This window comes from Aquarana catesbeiana, linkage group LG07 (assembly GCF_042186555.1).
Source record: "Aquarana catesbeiana isolate 2022-GZ linkage group LG07, ASM4218655v1, whole genome shotgun sequence".
In the NCBI taxonomy this organism is placed as follows: domain Eukaryota; kingdom Metazoa; phylum Chordata; class Amphibia; order Anura; family Ranidae; genus Aquarana; species Aquarana catesbeiana.
Genome location: NC_133330.1, coordinates 305,834,041 through 305,857,011, shown reverse-complemented (window position 1 = coordinate 305,857,011; position 22,971 = coordinate 305,834,041). Strand labels below are relative to the sequence as shown.

Below are 22,971 nucleotides of genomic sequence, written 5' to 3'. Positions count from 1 at the left end.
TCCCGCCCAGCCCAATTTTCAGCTTTCAGCGCTGTCGCAATTTGAATGACAATTGCGCGGTCATGCTACACTGTACCCAAACAAATTTTTTATCATTTTGTTCCCACAAAGAGAGCTTTCTTTTGGCGGTATTTGATCACCTTTGCGGTTTTTATTTTTTGCGCAACAAATAAAAAAAGACCGAAAATTTAAAAAAAAAACAAGTTTTTCTTTGTTTCTGTTAAAACTTTTTGTAAATAAGTACGTTTTCTTCTTCAATGACGGGCACTGATATGGCTGCACTGACGGGCACTGATACGGCGGCACTGATGGGCACCGATGAGGTGGCACTGATGAGGTGGCACTGACGGGCACTGATGATGGGCACTGATAGGCGGCACTGATGGGCACTGATAGGTGGCACTGGTATGCGGCACTGATGGGCACTCATAGGTGGCACGGATGGGCACTTATAGGCGGCACTGATGGGCACTCATAGGTGGCATTGATGGGCACTCGTAGGTGGCATTGATGGTTACTTATGGGTGGCACTGATAGTTGGCACAGATGGGCACGGATGGGCACTGATAGATGGGCACTGATGGGCACGGATGGGCACTGACAGGTGGCATGAATGGACACTGATGGGTGGCACTGATGGCATTACTTGTTTGCAGTGATGCCCCTAAGGGTGGCATTGCTGGGCATCACTGCAACATAATTGTGCCAATCAGTGCCCATTTGTGGGCACTGATTGGCACAGATTTGGCACACTGGGCACATGTGGATGGCCATGGGGTACATACCTGGCCATCCACATGTTGCCCCTTCCCTGGTGGTCCTAGTGGCGATCCCTGGTGGTCCAGTGTGGTGATCTGCGGGGGGGCTGCGCTGATAAACAATCAGCGCAGACCCCCCCTGCCTGGAGAGCCGCCGATCGGCTCTCCTCTACTTGCGTCTGTCAGACGCGAGTGAGGAAGAGCCGATCAACGGCTCTTCCTATTGACAGCGTGATCAGCCGTGATTGGACACGGCTGATCACGTGGTAAAGAGCCTCCGCCGGAGGCTTTTTACCAAGATCAGTGTAGCGGTGTGTCAGACTGACACACCGCTCCACCGATCGCCGCGATGTGCGCCCCCGGGGGCGCGCTGCGGCATGTTATCCTGCTGGACGTCATATGACGTCCAGTCAGGATAACAGAACCACTTCCCGGACGTCAATCCGCTATAGGGCGGGCGGGAAGTGGTTAAAGAATTTCTTGGGATTTTTTTTGCTCTCCTCCGCTATGTGTCTTTCATGTTCTATCTTAGCCGTCCTAATTGCACCCTTACATTTCTTATTGCATTCTTTATAAAGTCTGAATGCTGAGGATGATCCCTCAACCTTGTATTTTTTGAAGGCCTTCTCCTTTGCTTTTATATGCATTTTTACATTGGAGTTAAGCCATCCAGGATTTTTGTTCGCTCTTTTAAATTTATTACCCAATGGGATACATTGGCTAATGCCCTTAAAGCAAACCCATCTCTCCTCCGTATTCTTTGTTCCTAATATTTTATCCCAATTTATGCCTTTTAGCAAGGTTTGTAGTTTAGGGAAGTTGGCTCTTTTGAAATTCAGTGTCTTTGTGTTCCCTTCATGTTTCCTATTTGTGTGATTTATACCGAAACTAATTGACCTGTGATCGCTGTTACCTAAATTGCCCCGTATTAACACATCTGTGATCAGGTCTGTATTGTTGGTAATCAGTAGATCCAGTAATGTTTTATTTCTAGTTGGTGCGTCTACCATCTGACCCATAAAATTGTCCTGCAAGACATTAAGGAACTGGCGAGCCTTAAATGAATGCGCGGTTCCCTCCGCCCAGTCTATGTCTGGATAATTAAAATCCCCCATTATGATAACACTTCCCATCCTTGCTGCTAATCCAATTTGTGATAGGAGATCCGTCTCCACTTCCTCCCTCAGGTTAGGGGGCCTATAGCATACTCCCAGTATTATTTTCCCCTTAGCTTCATCCCTTTGGAGCTCTACCCATAAGGATTCCACCTCCTCTCTAGCTCCCTCAGTGATGTCATCTCTCACATTCGCTTGTACATTATTCTTGATATATAGGCATACCCCTCCCCCTTTTTTACCCTCTCTATCCTTGCGGTATAGGGTATACCCTTGAATGTTTGCCAGCCAATCATGAGAGCTGTTGAACCAGGTCTCTGAAATTCCCACAAAATCCAAATCCTCCTTGTACAACAGTATCTCAAGTTCACCCATCTTGTCCGCCATGCTCCTGGCATTGGTGAACATGCCACATAGTTTAGACCGGTCGCATATTGTCCTCGTATTGGGTGTTTCAAGATTGCAACTAGGACTTGCTACTATACTCATATAGTATACAAATAACTTTTTCTATATGAAAACCATCTTGGCTTACCCAAATTCTACTTGTTTTATACTCATTGGGCATCCTACTATATAGGAAAGTTCAATTTTGCCCGAGCCAAGTGATATAAATCATAAAATATGGCACCAAATGACGCACCATGACAGCCATGCATTTCAATGGGAAATTTTGAATAAGAAGCCAAGCTTTTCCTATATGAAGACCATCTTGGCTCACCCAAAATTTTCACTTGTTTTATACTCATTGGGCATCCTACTATATAGGAAAGTTCAATTTGGCCTGAGTTAAGTGATCTAAATCATAAAATAGGGCACCATACGTGGCACCATGACAGTCATGCATTTTAATGGGAAATTCCGAATAAGAAGCCAAGCTATTCCTATATGAAAACCATCTTGGCTCACCCAAATTCCACTTGTTTTATTTTCATTGGGCATCCTACTATATATACAAATCAGCTGGTCCAAAAGATCTGTGCACCCACTCTTTAGGTACCACCACTGCGCCAGGAGTACCCTCAATGTGCAAAAGCTGCTACTTTAAATGAAATAATATACATATAAAAGTATTTACAATATAAGTTAAAGTAAATAGTAGCGCTGATTAAATAAACAATATAAATCAGTGAACCTAGTGACAGGTGATAGTGATTAAACCTCATACATTAGTAAACGATTTAAAAATAAAGTCCGCGATTAAACAATCCATCAATGAAACCAGGATGTTTTAAATAAAAAAATAAAAAAATGAATGAAATTGTCCTGATGTGAGATCTTCAAAGCTTTCACCACACCACATGCAATCAGTGTTTCCACTCGCCTTTGGTTACGCACTCACCAAATAACGAATCCTTGCACTCTCATGCTCGGCAAACCAGCATCAAAACTTAAAGCGGGTTAAGCATCCAATGATATCCAGAGGTGACACCCGATATCATGGATTCTCCATACATAAAAAACAAAGGTGCTCCAATAGTGGAGTATCGTTATGAAAAATGTATTTCTATTAAAAAGCTTCAAACATTGCACTCACATGAGATAAGACCAAATAAAGCATAGAAACAACCACTTGCAACAGCAAGTACTGCCGAAGTTTGGACACAGCATGTGTGAACTGAACCTCACCAACGAGAGATTGTGCTCCTCGGAACGTCACTTCCGGTATAGCGTTAAGTGTTAACAACTGGTTGCCGTAAAGCCAACATCCCGATGTTTCGTCATCACGACGTACTCATGGGATTACCTGTACGGCACGGCAACCTTCCTTTTATAGTGTCCTGTCAATTAAGCGGAAAACAACCTACAGCGCATGTGCTAGCAGCGTGTCCCCGCAACCACAATACAACCAGCACTTCCTCTGCTTACATTTATATTGCAGGATACAACAATAATCACAATTAGCACATTGGTATATAAAAATTACAGAATATAATGTATAGGTGATTTCGCCACTATTAATCACTGGAGCATTGCATATACACCAAATAAATGAATATACATGAACCAAAATATAAAATAAATAAAAACATATAACAAATATATTATAAAACATGTAAACTAACCCAATACTTAATAATCAGTTATACAGCATTGAAACCCAATTATGCAACAATGACAACAATCCCATCAACTTAAAAATTATTTATAAAGCAATTGAGATCCAGCTCAATATTTATTCCCTCTAGGAGAAAGGCTCTTTAATAAGGATATCCACTTGGTTTCTCTTTGAGATAAATCCTGTACACGATTGGACCCCCTCCATGATGAAAACACACAATCAATTCCACAGAATTGTAATAGTGTGGGATCTTGATTGTGCTCTTCCTTAACCACTTCAATACCGGGCACTTATACACCTTCCGGCCCAGACCAATTTTCAGCTTTCAGCGCTGTCGCACTTTGAATGACAATTGCGCTACACTGTACCCAAACTACATTTTTATCATTTTGTTCCCCACGAATAGAGTTTTCGCTTGGTGGTATTTGATCACCCCTGGAATTTTTATTTTCTGCTAAACAAATAAAAAAAAGACTGAAAATTAAAAAAGTTACAAAACTTTGTAAATAAGTAAATTTTCTCCTTCACTGATGAGCACTGATGTGGCTGCACTGACCGGCACTGATAAGGCGGCACTGATGGGCACCGATAAGGTGGCACCAATGAGGTGGCACTGATGAGGTGGCATTGATGGGCACTAATGATGGGCACTAATATGCAGCACTGATGGGGCACTGATAGGCGGCACTGATAGGTGGCACGGATGGGCACTGATATGCGGCACAGATGGGCGGCACGGATGGGCACTAATATTCGGCATGGATGGGCACTGATAGGCGGCACGGATGGGCATGGATGGGCATTAATAGGTGGCACTGATGTACTGTAATGTATGGTAATGATGGATGCCAATCAGTGGCAAACAATAATGCCTGCCAATCAGTGATGCCCATTGTGGGCACTGATTGGCATTCATTGTGGGCACTGATCGGCATCCATTGTGGGCACTGATCGGCATCCCTGGTGGTCTAGGGTGGCATACCTGGTGGTGGCATCCCCTGGTGGTCCAGTGTGGGCATCCTCAGGGGGCGCTGCACTGCTAATCGATCAGCACAGACTCCCCTGTCAGAGGAGCAGCCGATCGGCTCTCCTCTACTCGTGTCTGACAGAGGCGAGTGAGGAAAAGCTGATCACCGGCTCTTCCTGTTTACATCGTGATTGGACGCGGCTGATCACGTGGTAAATAGTCCCTGTCAGAGACTCTTTACCGAGCTCGTAGTTGTGGAGTGTCAGACTGAAACAACGCAAACAACGATCGCCGCGATTCGCGCTCCCGGGGACACGCAGCGGCTTAATATCCTGGCGACGTCATATGATGTCCGGTCAGGATATTTAAACCACTTTGTCGCCGTCATTTTGCTATATGGCGGGCGGCAAGTGGTTAAAATGAAGTGACACACTATGGTGTTTAAATCCCTTTTTGATATTAGCAAGGTGTTCAGCAACATGGATTTTGAGGAGTCTTTTAGCTTTGACGATCTCACATCAGGGCAATTTCATTAATTTCTTTTATTTAACCACCTCAATACTGGGCACTTTCACCCCCTTCCTGCCCACTGTCACATTTTGAATGACAATTGCGCAGTCATGCTACACTGTAACCATGTGAAAGTTTTATAATCTTCTTCACACAAATAGAGCTTTATTTTGGTGGTATTTAACCATTTCTGGGTTTTTTGTTTTTTTCCTAAAATTTTTTTTAAAAAGACCTACAATTTTGAACAAAATAAATTTTGTCTTAGTTTCTGTCAGTAAATTTTGTAAATAAGTAATTTTTCTCCTTCACCGATTGGCGCTGATGAGGCAGCACTGATGGGCACTGGAGGCTTCACTGATGGGCACTGATGAGGCGGCACTTATGGGAACTGATGAGGCGGCACTTATGGGCACTGATTAGGTGGCACTGATGAGCAGGCATGAATATGCCGCACTTATGGGCACTGATAGCCGCCATCATTTGATGGCGGCAAGTGGTAAAAACATCCTGGTTTCATTGATGGACTGTTTAATCACGGACTTTATTTTTTATTTGTTTACTAATGTATGAGGTTTAATCACTTTCACCTGTTACTGGGTTCACTGATTTATAATGTTTATTTAATTAGCACTACTATTTACTTTACCCTATATTGTAAATACCTTTTTTTTCTAACTCCGTCAGAAAAATTGTCAGAGTTTATTCTGATGGAAAAACCGGTCGTGTGTGCGGCAAAAGAAACATAAAACCACCTCTCCTCTCGTTTGTTGGTCTGTACTGAAAAGTAGAACATAAAGCATTTGTATTCTTCTCTTAGCCCTTGTCCACAATGGAGCGATTTGTCATTCGATTTGACAGGTCAAATCGCATGACAAGTTGCAGCCTATCGCCGGCAATGGCAATGTTTCCAATCAGCGCGACGCCGACCTTGCGGCACCACACCGATTTGCAAAAGTAGGTACTGCGCTGCCTTTGCTGATTTTGGGTTGCGACTTCAATAGACATCTGTGCATGAAGCCGCACAGATGTCTTTACAATTAGCACATGAAATCGCGCTGACTTTGCTAATTCAAGTGAAGTAGCACGATTTCAAAGTAGTATCAATGTGTACCACGGCTTTCATTCCTGCATTGTAGCAGTAGGTTTTATTAAAATAATTGTGAGATCCAAAAGGCGGAGCCCTTCGTACCATCATTGGTGTCATCATTCATGTGTGCCTAGGGAAGCAAGATACCCAAGTACGGCCCGGATAAGGTACAGAATAAAACTGGGTGTACACTAGTAGATTTAGAAATTAAAATTTAAGTTTTTAGAACTTTTGTTCGGTGTTGTAATTGGTAGTGGGGTAAAATCGATGTTCATTTTCTACTGCAGTTACAGGAAAATTTGAAGGAGCAGGATGAAAATTTTTTCTCATATCAGTATATTTCTAACGGAGTATGTGGTTTTTCGTGGCATGAAGTCCATTCACTACAAAATCAAATGTTTAGCCCTCATGCACACTGGACATTTTTGCTATTTCTCCTAGATGCTTTTCCTCCTGGCATCAGTGTTTTGGCAGAAAAAAAAGCTTGGCGCTTGTAAACGCATGTAATGCATTTAGGCGCGACAAGAGCTTGGGTGTTAGTTCATTTAATTGGCCGGAATAATCATTTATTCAGCCATTGAAATGAAATAACCACTTGCCTACTGGGCACTAAAAGAAAATGACATTTTAAAGTACTTTTGAATGACATTCATCGAGCAATTGAATGTTGAATCATAAGTTATTTTACCGCGCTCTCACTTGGACAAGTGAACTAATATAAAAAAAAACCTCATAGAGTCCAGTAAAACTAGATTAAATACAGTGTCCACATCAGGACCCCTGATTATGTCAGATGTTGCTGACAAAACGTGCGTAGGGTGGGATCAACGTGACACGTCACTTCTACCATCTTGGAACGCAGGTGGAGCACAAACTGGCGTTCCTGGGTTGTTTTGAATGTTGTGATTCATCTTACTTATTGTAAGTGTGTTTTTAACTTTTTTTAAATAAACCTGGATTGACTGCACTATGAGAGGCTTCTCTTTTACCTCCCCTTTTGAACATGTTCTTGCATGAGAGTTTAAAGGTGCTGGAGTGCCACTACTGACGGCTTACCCTGAGAAGCTCCTGTTGTGACAGCGGAATATTGTAAGTGGAATCATCAGATACCCGGTGCTGTTTTTGATTGCCTGTAATAGGGTTCAAAAGGTTCTGAAGAGTGGGCTGTGTGCTTGCATGCTGGTGAAGAGAAGACACTAAGGCTCGGTTCACACTAGGGGCGGCACGACTTGCAGGTCGCCTCACCGAGGCGACCTGCACACGACTGCCACAGTGACTTGCAAAACGACTTCTGTATAGAAGTCTATGCAAGTCGCCTCAAGTCACCCCAAAAGAAGTACAGGAACCTTTTTCTAAGTCGGAGCGACGCAATTAGAACGGTTCCATTGTACAGAACGGGACGCTACTTGTCAGGCGACTAGGTCGCCTGACAAGTCGTCCTAGTGTGAACCGAGCCTAAAGGTGACTGTCGGTGTGGAATCATCCTGGTGTTGGTGAATACATTTGGAATTTTTTGAAAAGGATACTGTATTTAGTTGAATTTCACTGGACTTTATGAGTTTCTTTTTTTTGTTTTTTTTAGTTCACTTGTGCAAGTGCAAATAATTTATGTTTCAAGAATTGAATGTATTGAGAATTTTTGGACAAATTTTTGGAAAATCCTTTAGTGTATACCCATCTTTATTTTCAACTGATCAAATTCAAATACACATTAAAAGATATATATAGATCTATCTATCTATCTATCTATCTATCTATCTATCTATCTATCTATCTATCTATCTATCTATCTATCTATCTATCTATCGAAAGAGATATATATCTATAATTGTAAATATATATTAGAGCTGCACGATTAATCGTTAAGAATTGTTATTGCAATTTTTTTCCCCGTTGCGATCTTGACAAAGTATTTCCCGATTCTTTCTATGCAGAGAATTCTCTCTGCTCTGCTAAAGCAGACAGCCGTCAAAAGAAAGGGGAAAAAAAAAAAAAACGGGCAGTCTGCCAAGAATCACAACATTCTTTAGCAGTGGAACTTAAGTATAAACATTGTAACGATTTGTCCTTTGGATCAAAGGAATAAACTTTGGTGTGTAAATGAGGAAAGTTTAACCACTTAAACACTAAACATGTTTCTGACATTTGTTGGTTTCAAGTTAAATAAGTTTAAATAATTTTAAAATTACTTAGAACCTCCAAACATTTTATATATATATATATATATATATATATATATATATATTTTGTTTTTAGTAGAGATCTTAGAGAATAAAATGGTGGTTGTTGCAATATTTTATGTCACACTGTATTTGCGCAACGGCCGTTCAAATGCAATTTTTTGGGAAAAAAATTACACTTTAATGAATTAAAAAAGAAAAGTAACCAGTAAAGTTAACCCAATTTTTTTTGTATAATGTGAAAGATTTTACGCTGTGAGAATCGTGATCTTTTTATTCTAAGCAAAAAAATCGCCATTCTCATTTTGGCCAGAATTGTGCAGCTCTAATTACCGTATATATATATATATATATATATATATAAAGATATTCTAATCAAGGTAGCCAGCCCTTTATCACTGTTTATATGACATTTCTCGGCGCATTAATCCTTTCAGTTTTAGATAATAGGCATGTTAGAGGCACATCAATGGTACAAAGAGAATTACAGAAATGGGTTCATTATATTGCCTCCAGGTACATAAAAAGGTTCCTGGCTGACCGCTATTAACCAGGACTGTACACATATCTTCAGGCAGCAAGCATCAATCATTGTTAGCACTGACTGTTATTCTGCATTCACAGGGTGCAGACATACATCTCCCGTGCAGGGCCATCTTCTACTGACACAGAGATGTACAGGCGTTGTGCGTATCCCCATGTCAGCATCCTATTCAATTCTAGTAGGACGCGCAGCTGTGTCCTAAGGCTCGGTTTACATTGCCGCGACCTGAAAGTCGTGCGACTTACAGTGCGATGTTGCAAGACAAGTTCCTAGTGACTTGCTGGCAACTTGAGTACTACTTGATGCAACTTTAAAGAGACTTTGAAGCAACTTTGAAGCAAGTTTCAGGAAATGCCTGGGTAATCTTCCTGTAATGTTGAATCCAATTCACATCAATATAGATGAGGATCCGACTTGGAGGCAACTTCCATTGACCACATTAATACCGGGCACATACACCCCCTTCGTGCCCAGACCAATTTTCAGCTTTCAGCACTCTCGCATTTTGAATGACAATTGCGCGGTCATGTAACACTGTAACCAAACAACATTTTTATCATTTTGTTCCCACAAATAGAGCTTTCTTTTGGTGGTATTTGATCACCTCTGGGTTTTTTTTTTTTTATTGCAAAACAAATAAAAAAAGACCGAAAGTTTGGAGAAAAAAAGGTTTTTCTTTGTTTCTGTTATAAAATTTTGTAAATAAGTAAGTTTTCTCCTTCACTGATGATCGCTGATGAGGCTGCACTGATGGGCACTGATGATGAGGCACTAATATGCAGCACTGATAGGTGGCACTGATGGGCACTGATGGGCGACACTGATGGGCACTGATAGGCAGCACCAATGAGGAGGCACAAGAAAAAGAACCACTGCTCCAGGTGTATAAAGATAAGGCTGATTGGAGTATCTTGCTGAGTGCTAGCCCTGGCCCGCCCCTGTGGGAAACTTGGAAGGAAGAAAGAAATGGCTGCACATCCATAACTTCCAATTGCCTTTTATTTTGTTTCACAAAGATAACACCAGAGACACCAAACTGTGGTTACGTGACCACAGTTTGGTGTCTTTGGTGTTATCTTTGTGAAACAAAATAAAAGGCAATCAGAAGTTCTGGATGTGCAGCCATTTAGTTTCTTCTTTCCAACTAACGAAGAGGCACTGGCAGGCATTACTGCTGGGCACTGATTGGCACCTCAAATGGGCACTGATTAGCAACCCTGGTGGGCATACCTGGGGGCCCTGGGTGGGCATCCATAGTGGCCATCCCTGGTGGTCCTGGGTGGGCATCCTTGGGGGGGGGGGGGCTGCGCTGATAATCAATCAGCGCAGACCCCCTCCCCCTGTCAGGAGAGCAGATTGGCTCTCCTCTACTGGTGTCTGTCAGCGCGAGTGGAGGAAAAGCCGATACACGGCTATTCCTGTTTAAGCTGTGAGCAGCTGTGATTGGACACAGCTGATCACGTGGTAAAGAACCTAAACCACTGTTTTGGATTTTTTTGCATATTGCAAGGCAATGTCATAATCGCATAATGCATCTGGCACATTATGGGAAACTTACCTTAGAACAAAGCCCTACCGCGGTGCGCCATCACTGTTGAAGGTGCTTCCAACTTCACCCGGTCTTCCTTCCGGGTTCGCAGACTACGGCTGTGCGAGTGGCCGAAGCAGCGATAACGTACTCTTGCAAATGCTTCAATACCTGAAATCATTTACAAAAAAAAAAAAAAAATCACACCCATACACTTTAAGCGGAGTTCCACCCAAAAATGGTACTTCCGCTTTAAGTGCAGGTGACCCCCTGACATGTCACATTTGGCATGTCATTTTTTGGGGGGGGGGGGGGGGGCGGATACCCTCTTTTTAGAGGCATCCAGCTCCCACTTCCTCCCAGGGCTCCACGGCACCGGAAGGAAGTTCACCTCTCCCCATCCCTCCGTCCCTGCAATCTTCTGGGACATGTCACAGGTCCCAGAAAATTGTCCGGCCATTCACATCGTGCAGCGTGGCTTGCGCTTCCTCAGTGCGTGCCCGTGTGTGAAGCCATAGCCGGGCGCCCACAGTTACAATGTCGGTGCCATGGAGAGGAGCGGGGGCTTCGTTCGCCTCGCATCGCTGGACCGCGGGACAGGTGAGTGTCCAATTATTAAAAGTCAGCAGCTACACTTTTTGTAGCTGCTGACTTTTAAATGGGTGGAACTCCGCTTTAAAATATACCCCCCAAAAAATTATGCCACCCCCTCCCCCATTATTCATGATTAACTCTAAACGTATGCCCTGTAAAATCTTTAGATAGATTTTTACTCCAAAAGCATTTTATTCAAATTAATTTGATAAAAATCAAAAAAATTCGATTTAAATCAAAAAATCTGATATAAATCAAAAAAATCTGATTTCCTTGTAATAGGAATAGGGCATGACAGGTCCTCTTTACAGTGAAATCTGGGGCTATAAAAACAATCTCAGCTTCCCAGCCGAAAAAACAGCAGTGTTTACATCTGCCGAGGCCGGACGTGACGTCATAGCGTTACACCCAGCCTCCGAAGGTCATAGAGATTGCCAGGAGCCATCAGCGTGAATGAAGCCTTACGCTTGGATTTCTCATCTTCTGGTGAGTGTCCTCTCCTGAGGGATCTCCATCTTTGTGAAGATCCGTGTCCGGCACCCCTCTACCAATACTCCTTGGAGTTAGGGGGCAGCAGGCAGCCATACAGTCTGCAATGCTAGAGATCTCTTTCTAATATATCGTTCCTGACCAGCAACCCCTGAACACAGCACAACCACTTCAAACTCTTACAGATAATTATTTCTTCATTAATAATTCATTACAGCAGCAAATTGAAAAAGCAACAGCCTCATCACCTTTCAAGTGTATCATGACAAAAGGATTATAGGTTTAGACAATGGAAGTAACACCCAAACAAAGAAAGCCAGTACTGTGAGGACACAGAGGGTGTCAGTGCTGAAAATGCTAGTCACCTGGCTCTCATACTGATCTAATGGCTTGAAAAAATGGTGAAAAACCAGGTGAGGAGTACAAAGACAAGTGTGTTTTGCTTACAGTCAAGCATGGTGGTGGGAGTGTCATGGTCTGGGGCTGCATGAGTACTGCCGGCACTGGGGAGCTACAGTTCATTGAGGGAACCATGAATGCCAACATGTACTGTGACATACTGAAGCAGAGCATGATCCCCTCCCTTCGGAGACTGGGCCGCAGGGCAGTATTCCAACATAACGACCCCAAACACACCTCCAAGATGACTACTGCCTTGCTAAAGAAGCTGAGGGTAAAGGTGATGTACTGGCCAAGCATGTCTCCAGACCTAAACCCTATTGAACATCTGTGGGGCATCCTCAAACAGAAGGTGGAGGAGCGCAAGATCTCTAACATCCACCAGCTCCGTGATGTCATCATGAAGGAGTGGAAGAGGACTCCAGTGGCAACCTGTGAAGCTCTGGTGAACTCCATGCCCAAGAGGGTTAAGGGCGGCAGTGCTTGAAAATAATGGTGGCCACACAAAATATTGTCACTTTGGGCCCAGTTTGGGCATTTTCACTTAGGGGTGTACTCACTTTTGTTGCCAGCGGTTTAGACATTAATGGCTGTGTGTTGAGTTATTTTGAGGGGACAGCAAATTTACACTGTTATACAAGCTGTACACTCACTACTTTACATTGTAGTAAAGTGTCATTTCTTCAGTGTTGTCACCTGAAAAGATATAATAAAATATTTACAAAAATGTGAGGGGTGTACTCACTTTTGTGAGATACTGTATATATACAGTCAGGTCCATAAATATTGGGACATCAACACAATTCTAATCTTTTTGGCTCTATTTATTAAAAAAACAATATCCACTCACATGGAAAGAAGTAAAGTTGAGTTTGGGTGTATCTCTGAGGAGGTGGGACTTCAGGTCACAGTGAGTCCGCTTCTAACTTGAAAGATACAACACATCAAATCCCAGGGAGGATAAGGTGGAACTACAACCACACAAATTCACAAAAATTCTACATCTCCTCCTGGCAGACCCATCGTAGCTCCTATGGACAGTGTGACTACTGGTTTTAGCCAATATATCGACCAATATTTGCAACCCCCTAGTTCAGCAGTTACAATTCTATATTAGAGATGGTTCCCATCTCTTGGATCTTCTTGTACCATACAAATGGGAATCTTCCTACATGAGGCTTTCTTTAGACGTTAATTCCCTCTATACTTCCATTCCCCACCAGTTTGGCCTACTAGCTCTGGAATTTTTTCTTGCCCAAGACCCACTCAATAATCCTAGAGAGGCACCCAAACTCAACTTTTCTTCTTTCCATGTGAGTGGATATTGTTTTTATAATAAATTGTTTATGGATATATACTCAGAGGAGCCCCTCTCCTTGTTTCTTACCAGTATTGTCTGTGATCTTCCTGTAGCCATTATTTCTCTATTACTGACTTACTATGTCTAGTTGTACTCTGTGTAGAGGCGGCCATCTTGGGAGAGGCAGAGTTTTGCTTCCTCATGTCAGAACCTCCAGCAAACAGGGTGTATATAAATCAATGATTTTTTTTTTTTAATCCAAAAAATATGATTTTTTTTTTTTATTATTTGAATCGATTTTTTGTATTTTTATCAATTTTTTTTTAGTAAAATTCTTTTGGAGTAAAAATCTATCTAAAGATAGTTTTCTATGTAAGATACATTAATAATTTAGTTTATTCAGCATGAAATGGAGCTTAGTTATGTAGCATGAGGCTGTATATTCTGCAATATTTAAATGTTTGGTAAACTCATTCAATGAATCCATCGGATTTTTTTGATTTAAATCAAATTTTTTTGATTTTTATCAAATGAATTTGAATAAAATGCTTTTGGAGTAAAAATCTATCTAAAGATAGTTTTCTACTTAAGATACATTATTCATTTAGTTGATTCAGAGTGAAATGGAGCTTAGTTATGTAGCATGAGGCTGTATATTCTGCAATATTTAAAAAATATATTTTTTTTTTTGGTAAACTCATTCAGTGAATCCAAGCCCTGCAAGCTGAGATAGCATGCACTGCATTGATGCATTCACACAATTTCACAGTAACAATGAGATAAAACAAAGTTCAGGAATATTCCTTTATCCCATTGTTTTCTAAATCTATGTACACTACAAACTGTATGATTAAACCTGACAGCTTATTATTCTAAACAGGAAACCTTCATTTTATTTGCAAATATTAAAGATTCTAACTACCAGCAAGAATAAGTCCTTACATTTAAAGAGCACCTGTCAGTTCAGATACATCATGGCAGCGCCTGTTAGCGGGCATCACCTCACCTGCTGCCACCACGTCCCTCACCTTGTTGTGTCACTGCCACTGCCACATCACCAGCCGTCCCATTAAAGTGAATAGGACAGTCGGTGAGTCAACAGCAGGTGAGTGGAGTAACCGCTGCGGGACAGAGATGACATTTGATCTTTAAAAATTAAGGATTTAAATCAAGTTGATTTAAATAAAGCCTTTTTACTAGTGATTTAAATCATGATTTTAATCAAATCCACCCTGCCTGCAAATTAAAGCAGAACAGCGAGCAACGCGAAAGTGACATCACCAAATCTAACAGTCAGAAGCAGCAGTGCCTTAGATCTCATACTGCAGATATGCATCTAGGAGGCTGAATGCACATGAGTGCCTAGGCACACTTTCATACCAGGAAGTGCACTCCATATAAAGCTATGAGACTATAGACACAGGAGACACAAAGCGTAGGAGTGCCTAGCCCCTCTACATATGAGGAAGTGCACTCCATATAAGGAAGGATAATTGACCCCGCCAAGTTTCTTTTGCTATCTGTGTCTTATTGGGGAGATTTCCCTTCACTTCCTGTCCCATAGCCAAAAGAGGAAGTGAGAGGAAATCCCTCCATAGTAGAGCTGCACGATTAATCGTTAAGAATCATTATCGCAATTTTTTCTTTCTATGCAGAGAATTATCTCTGCTCTGCTGAAGCCCACAGCTGTCAAAAGAAAGGAAAAAAAATGGGCAGTCTGCCAAGAATCATAACATTCTTTATCAGTGGAACTTAAGTATAAACATTGTAACGATTTGTCCTTTAGATCAAAGGAATACACTTTGGTGTGTAAATGAGGGAAGTTTAACTACCGTACTTAAACACTAAACATTTTTCTGACATTTGTTGGTTTCAAGTTAAAATAATTATTTTTTTTTGCTAGAAAATTACTTAGAACCCCAAAACATTATATATATATATATTTTTTAGTAGAGACCCTAGGTCAGTGATGGCGAACCTTGGCACCCCAGATGTTTTGGCACTACATTTCCCATGATGCTCATGCACTCTGCAGACTAGTTGAGCATCATGGGAAATGTCGTTTCAAAACATCTGGGGTGCCAAGGTTCGCCATCACTGCCCTAGAGAATAAAATGGTGGTTGTTGCAAAATATTTTATGTCACGCTGTATTTGCGTAGCAGTCGTTCAAATGCAATTTTTGGGGAAATAATTACACTTTAATGAATTTAAAAAAAAATAACCAGTAAAGTTAGCCCAATTTTTTTTGTATAATGTGAAAGATTTTTACGCCGCGAGAGAGAATCGTGATCTTTTTATTCTAAGCAAAAAAATTGTGATTCTCATTTTGGAAAGAAACGTGCAGCTCTACTCCATAGTGAAATAATTCCTGGTGGTCACCAGAACTAGCATCCCCAAAGTCCCCATAGCTGCGCCTCGTACATGGTCCCACAGTCCCCATAGTGAAGGAGTCCCTGGTTATCACCAGAACTCTTGTCCCCAATGGAAGATTTTCCCTCTATTCCTGTTCTAGGGACAACCCACAATTTGGGATACTTTTCACTTTTATTTGCAGTGATAATGGTCACCAAGACAAAGAGAGTGAGTGAATCAACTGCCTGCTTTTACCGCCTCCTGGCCGCCCGTGTGAATGAGCGCTGAACCTGAACTCAGGTGTTCCCATCTATATTCTCAGTGCAGTATTGGCATTAGACAGTATTTATAAATACAAAGATACAATAACATCCAATGTTACTAATAATAGTCATCGCTGTTTATAAACAAGAACACAAATCAAGTCATCCTAATACATCTGGATATAAATAGGACAATGTCATGGTTGGGACAACCCCACACATGACTCTTCAAATAAAATGTTGATCACATTCCCTGGCTTCTCTGATTCTCTTGGAATAAGACAGTATTTATTAATATAAAAATACAGTTACACTCAATATTTATAATAATATTCACAGCAGTTTATACAAAGTCACAAGTCAAGCCACTCCAATACATCTGGATTAGAGCCGAACTCCAGCCAAAAATAAGAAAGTGATAAAATGGATATCCCAATAAAAGATAAAATGACAAAACCAGCTTTTGCTGCAATATTCACTTTCAATACAGAGATTTCCCCTTGCAGTATTTTTTTCTGCCCCTAGATGTTCTCAGTCTGATGTCCAGCATCAGTCAGCCCACTTTCTCTGAGCCCAGGTCATCCCAGACCCTGCCCAGCCTTTGATCGGACAGTGAAAGGAGAAGCAGCACAGTGATGAGCTCATCTCTCTGTTACTCTGCTCTCTCCCCCTATGAGCATGCTCCTTGTCAGCGCATGAACTGATTAGCTCCTTGTGCTGCTTCTTCCTCTTACATTAAGCCCTGTTTCACACTTGTGCGGTGCGAATTGAAGCTCAGGTTTCACTGGTGAGATAAAAATCTCCTGTTCAAAGGATTCATTGCGTTTTTGCTCAGGATTAGAGAGCAGGGAGAGGGGGAGGGAGGAGGGGGGGAGAGGGGGAGGTGTAGTGAGGAGAAGTAGAAATTCCTTGATCAGAACGCAATGCATCTGCGAATCAGATGCGTTCCCATAAGAGATAATAGGCTTGTAGTTCGCACCGCAATGCCCAAAAAACGCACACGTTTTTTGTGCAATGCGCAGTGCGAATGCAACGCACATATGTGAACCAGATGCATTCATATGAATGTATTTTAAAATGTCCTGCGAATTAGATGCGGTGTAAGCCGCATCTAATTCGCATAGGTGTGAACCCGGGCTCAAACTTTGCTCTACAGAGACTGCAAGAGGGTGAACCAGTTCGAATTCAGGTACCTACAATGTTTCCATTTAAAAAAATGTCACGTAATGATGTATTATTGATAAAAGTGCTTCATTTATTTGTGTCTATTATATCTGTTCCATAAGAAGAGATGGACTGACCTTCCACCTTATGGTGACCAACGCCATTCTGAAGTTCCATGCGGTCATGGAGCTTCTCCTCTGATTTCTCATGTACCACTAACAATAATGATCATTTTAGATGTCTGGGGGAGTGTGTGTTTGGGGAATGGGGGATGGGGGGGGGGCTTGCTTCCAAATGACTACCCATGTAAGAAGCAATCTTTCCATTGTTCCCCGTTGTGTGGGGACATTACAATGACCACCAATGTAATGGGCATTCTTCTCATTGTCAGGCTTGGTGTGCAGGGAGGATAATACCAAACGCAGAAAGTAGAAGGTCCAGATTTCCTTTTATTCAGACTCCTAAATCATAAAAGGACAACCAGTTTTAAGGGGTTCAAAGGATCCCCCTTCATCAGGGCTTAATAATATGGAACAAGGTGTGTACTAGGCTAAGAAAGCTGGATAGGTCCTCAGGGGTGATTACCTGGCTCCAGATGCTGACTGAGCAAAAAATAAATGGCATCTAGCATTTGCTTGACCAGCATATGCAGCAATCATCCTAATCACCCCTCAGAATCATCCTAATCATCCCTCAGGATCATCCTAATCACCCCTCAGGATCATCCTAATCACCCCTCAGGATCATCCTAATCACCCCTCAGGATCATCCTAATCACCCATCAGGATCATCCTAATCACCCCTCAGGATCCCTCTAATTTTATCAGTCCAGTGCCTGCTTTGTTGAACAGTGCCAAGCCCTGATGAAGTGGGCCCTTTGAACCTCTGAAACCTGTTGGCTTTTAATGATAAAAGTATCTGAAATAAAGTAATTGTAAAGGTTCATTTTTTTTAAAATAACAAACATGTTATACTTACCTGCTTTGTGCAAGAGTTTTGCAAAGAGTGGCCCCAATCCTCCTTTTCTGGCGGTGCTCCTGGCTCCTCCTCGTCATCGGGTGCCCCCACGGAGAGCCGATTTCCATGGGGACACTCGCACAGGCGCACTTCCGAGTCCTGCTGCTGCGTCCATTGACACAGACAGCAGGACTCGGCCCCGCCCTCTGGCTCCCGCGTCACTGGATTTCATTGACAGCAAGGGGAGCCAATGGCTGCACGGCTATCAATCTATCCAATCAGGAGTCAGGACCCGAGACACTGGCTGGAGCTGGTGTGCTTGTCCCCATCGCTGGAATGATCGGGTTCAGGTAAGAAAAGGGGGGGCTCTGGGGAGCTGCTGCACTACAGAAGGTTTTTGCATTAATGCATTCTGTGCATTAAGGTGAAAAAGCTTGAGACTTTACAACTCCTTTTAGGTAAATCTGGGATATATGCTTTAGGTGAGTTATTCCGTGCAAACCCAGTCCCTACTCGACCAAAGAGCTGACCTTCAACCCGGGGAGATTACCTAAAAAGAACCACTCCCACTACACTGCTTAGAGCTGAACTCCAGGAATTATATTTTTTGCATTATTACATAGGGCCAGCTTGGCCTGATGGAAGTATGCATATCTGACACCGCAGTAGAAGCTGACAATCAGTGTATTAGACTGCGCTGCATCCAGTGTGAGCTGTTATCTTCCATGTCCTGGGTAAGCGGCTTCCTCTCTGCAGAGTTAACACAGGGGGTCACTCACTCTGCACCTCTGCCATTCACAGAATGTCTTGTATTCTATTCAATGAAAGCAAGGTATGGAGAGGAGGGGTGGTGACATCATGATCTCCATGGCACCCAGTCAGAGAATTCTGTGAGGTTGATTTACTAAAACAGATGCATTCAGAATCTGGTGCAGCTCTGCCTGGTAGCCAATCAGCTTCTAAATTCAGCTTGTTCAGTTAGGCCACTTTCACACTGACGGACCAATCAGGTTTTTCAGGTAGACCCGATCGGACCATCCATTGCTCTCCATTGCACCCACCGACATCCGATCCTGTCAGCTAAAAACACACAGATGGGGATTGGATGACAGTTGGATGGAAACAGATACGGGATCCATTTCCATCCAACCTCCCCATAGAGAACAGCGAGCTGTGTCCGTGTCTGCTCTGCATCAGTGGAGCAGACACGGACCTGTCATCTCCCTGCTCTGCGGAGATCAGCGGACAGATTCCCTGCTGAGCAGGCGGATCCATTGCCAGAGTCCGCCCCCTATGAAAAGGGCCTTAAAGCGGAGTTCCACCCAAAAATGGAACTTCCGCTTTAAGGGAGGTGACCCCCTGACGTGCCACATTTGGCATGTCATGTCATGGCATGTCAGATTGTAAGCTCTAAGGAGCAGGGCCCTCTGATTCCTACTGTATCAAATTGTATTGTATTTGTACTGTCTACCCTCAAGTTGTAAAGCGCTACGTAAACTGTTGGCGCTATATAAATACTGTATAATAATAATAATAATGTCATTTTTTTGGGGAGGGTGGAGTGGAAACCGTCTTCTCAGAGGGTCCCAGCTCTCACTTCCTCCCGGCGCATTGCGGCGCCGGAAGCAAGCTCACCTCTCCCCCCTCCCTCTCGGCAATTATCTGGGACATGTCACAGGTCCCAGCTGATTGCCCGGCCAGTCATGGCGTGCCGCGCAGCTTGCACATGTGCAGCGCATGCCCAGCTGTGAAGCCACAGCCGGGCGTCCACAGTGACAGTGACGGCGTTGCAGAGAGGAGGGGGAGACGAGCGAGGCTTTGTTCCCCCGCATCGCTGGACCCTGGGACAGGTAAGTGTCCTATTATTAAAAGTCAGCAGCTGCAGTATTTGTAGCTGCTGACTTTTAATTTTGTTTTTTGTTTTTAAGCGGAACTCAGCCTTAAGCTTTGAGAATAAAACCTAGAAGCTGATTGGTTTCTATGCAGAGTTGATCAGATTTTGCACGATCCAGTTTAAGTAACTAACCCCATTTGTATTCTGTATAAAAAAAAAAAAAAAAAAAAAAAAAAAAAAAACACAAGGTGTTCTATGAATGGCGGAGATGCAGAGCAAGCAACCCCTGTGGTCAGTGTGCAGAGGGGAAGCCGCTTGCACAGGACCTGGAAGATCATTGTATACATCACTGTTTATTTTGGGAATTGTCAGCATCCGCAGCACCCCTCTGGATATCAGATATGGATACTTACGTCGAGCCAAGCTGGCCAATTGCTAGCATGCAAAAAATATCATTCCTGGGGTTCTGCTTTGGGAACGGATTGAGAACACCTTCTGCTTTAAAGTGGAACTAAAGTTCTGCTGCTATTCACTGCAAGTAGGCAGGTTTCTTCTTGCAGAAAAGACATGCAATGTCTCTTCTGCAATAAAATACACCTACCCGCCTGCTCTCAGCATTCCCAGGCATTTAAGCCCCCTGAGCTCTCGCTGTGACTGACAGCAGTAGGAGCCAATGGGCTCCCGCGACTGTCTCAGCCAATGAGGAGGGAGAGTCCCCATACAGCCGAGGCTCTCATGAACATCACTGGATTGGAGGGGGCTAAGGTAAGGATTGGGGGGAGAGCTGGGTGGGGTGCTGCACACAGAAGGTTTTTTTACCTTCATGAGAGTAAAAAAACCATCAGCCTTTAGCGCCCATTCACATCGGCGCGATTAGACATGCGATTTTATATGTCAAATTGCATGCCAAATTGCAGCCTATTGTCAGCAACAGCACTTTCCCAATTAATGCAATGCCGACTTTGTGGCGCCGCACTGATTTCCAAAAGTAGTTCCTGCACTACTTTTGTTGACTTCGGGGGGCGATTTCCATTGACATCTGTGCCCCACATTGTATCCTGGTCAGTCTGGGCAGGACATGATCTGCATGGAGTCTGCCTGTTCTTCCCTCTTCTTGCTCTCACACTCCAGAAGATATGCTGGCAGGGGGGTGAGGTAGGGACCATAGATTGTAAGCTCCCGGGGGTAGGGACTGATCAGTATGTACAGCTCTGTTTATATATAGTCTCTCTGTATATATATATATATATATATATATTCTCTCTGTATAGGTTCTCTCTATATATAATCTCTCTCTCTATAGGCTCTGTGTGTGTGTGTATATATATATATATTCTCTATACTCTCTGTATATATAGTCTCTCTCTCTCTCTCTATATATATACATACAGAGAGACTATATATATATATATATATATATATATATATATATATATATATATATATATATATATAGTCTCTATAGGCTCTGTGTGTGTATATATAGTCTCTCTATATATATGCTCTCTCTGTGTATATATAGTCTCTCTGTATATAAAGTCAGCTCCATATAATGCCATTCTATCTGATGACCCCCCATGAATATCGGGGTGAGGAGGGAGGTCGGCCTGTCTATAGGATGACACCAGCATTGTTCTGCCGGTCCCGGGGCTCTATGGCCGGGATGTGATGGATGCTCCCCTCCTCCTCCTCTCCGGTGCTGATGATGCTGATTCATCCTGATCTCCCCCCTCCTCCCCCCTCTAGTGATGACTATAGAAGGACCACTTACCGCCCTCCCTCTCCCCGGTCGGTCCCCGCTCTGATCGCTCTTCTCTCTGCGATCCCCGGACAGTGGAGGTTACTGCAAAGCGCGACCGTACCACTGCGTGCTGAGAGACGGGGGGGAACCCGGCGTGGTCACGTGCTCACACCTCCGGGAATTGGCATTGTCCGGCGGAGACGGTCTCCAGGGAAGGTCGATGTCACCCCGAGGAATCCGAATGAAGGCTGCGAGATTGTCTGCCGGTGACTTGTCACCACCCCCCTCCCAGGGACCAATGGATCAGTCCGTGATTCACAGTTTGGAACGCAAACAGAGCGCCTAGCAACAAAAAGGGGCGGGGCATACCTGGAGACAGGTGGGGGCGGGACACACCCAGGTAAGGGTGGGAGGTGTGGCCCATAGCAATACCAGTCTGCTTGGCTGTCATTACCAACAATACCAGTCTGCCTGGCATAGCTCCCAACTGTCCCTGATTTGGAGCAATGTCCCTCTGTCCCTCTTTCCTCCTCATTTGTCCCTCATTCCTCCTCATTTGTCCCTCATTTTGGTCTGATCTATATAGATGTATATAAAAGGCACTTTTTATCTTTCAAAAATCTTTCAAAAAGTGTGTCATCGCTTTCACTCTAACAGAATTGATTATTTGGACATAATACTTAAGCCTTGTACACACGATCGGACTTTCTGACGCAAAAAGTTGGATGACAGGCTGTTGGCGGAAAATCCGACCGTGTGTACGCTCCATCGGACAGTTGTTGTCAGACTTTCCACCAACAAATGTTGGCTAGCAGGTTTTCAAATTTTCCGCCAACAAATGTGTGTTGTTGGATTTTCCGAGCGTGTGTATACAAGTCCGTCGGACAAAAGTCCAAAGTACAAACACGCATGCTCGGAAGTAGAAGCATGCGGTCTTGTAAACTAGCGTTCGCAATAGAGAATTAACATTCGTGACGCGCCAAATTATGAAATCTCCAAATGCAGCGCACAATTCTCTTCTTCTTTAATGGGATAATAATGAAGCTGCTTTGCTGGTGATACTGATGGAATTATTGCAAACAAGTTTTCAAAGGCTTTTTTTTTCTAGTGATATCAAAAATAATAT

At 43.1% G+C, this 22,971-nt stretch overlaps 1 protein-coding gene across 2 annotated transcripts in view; it reads right to left on the bottom strand.

The window, feature by feature from the left end:
- Positions 1-22,162, bottom strand: part of TTLL7 (tubulin tyrosine ligase like 7) — a 302,305-nt gene extending 280,143 nt beyond the window's left edge. The window contains exon 1 of one of the 2 annotated variants that reach the window (XM_073593653.1): positions 21,876-22,162. The gene's annotated coding sequence lies outside the window, so the exon portion shown is untranslated. The remainder of the gene's footprint in view (positions 1-21,875) is intronic. The other variant, XM_073593652.1, reaches the window with a different exon arrangement.
- Positions 22,163-22,971: the final 809 nt, after the last annotated feature.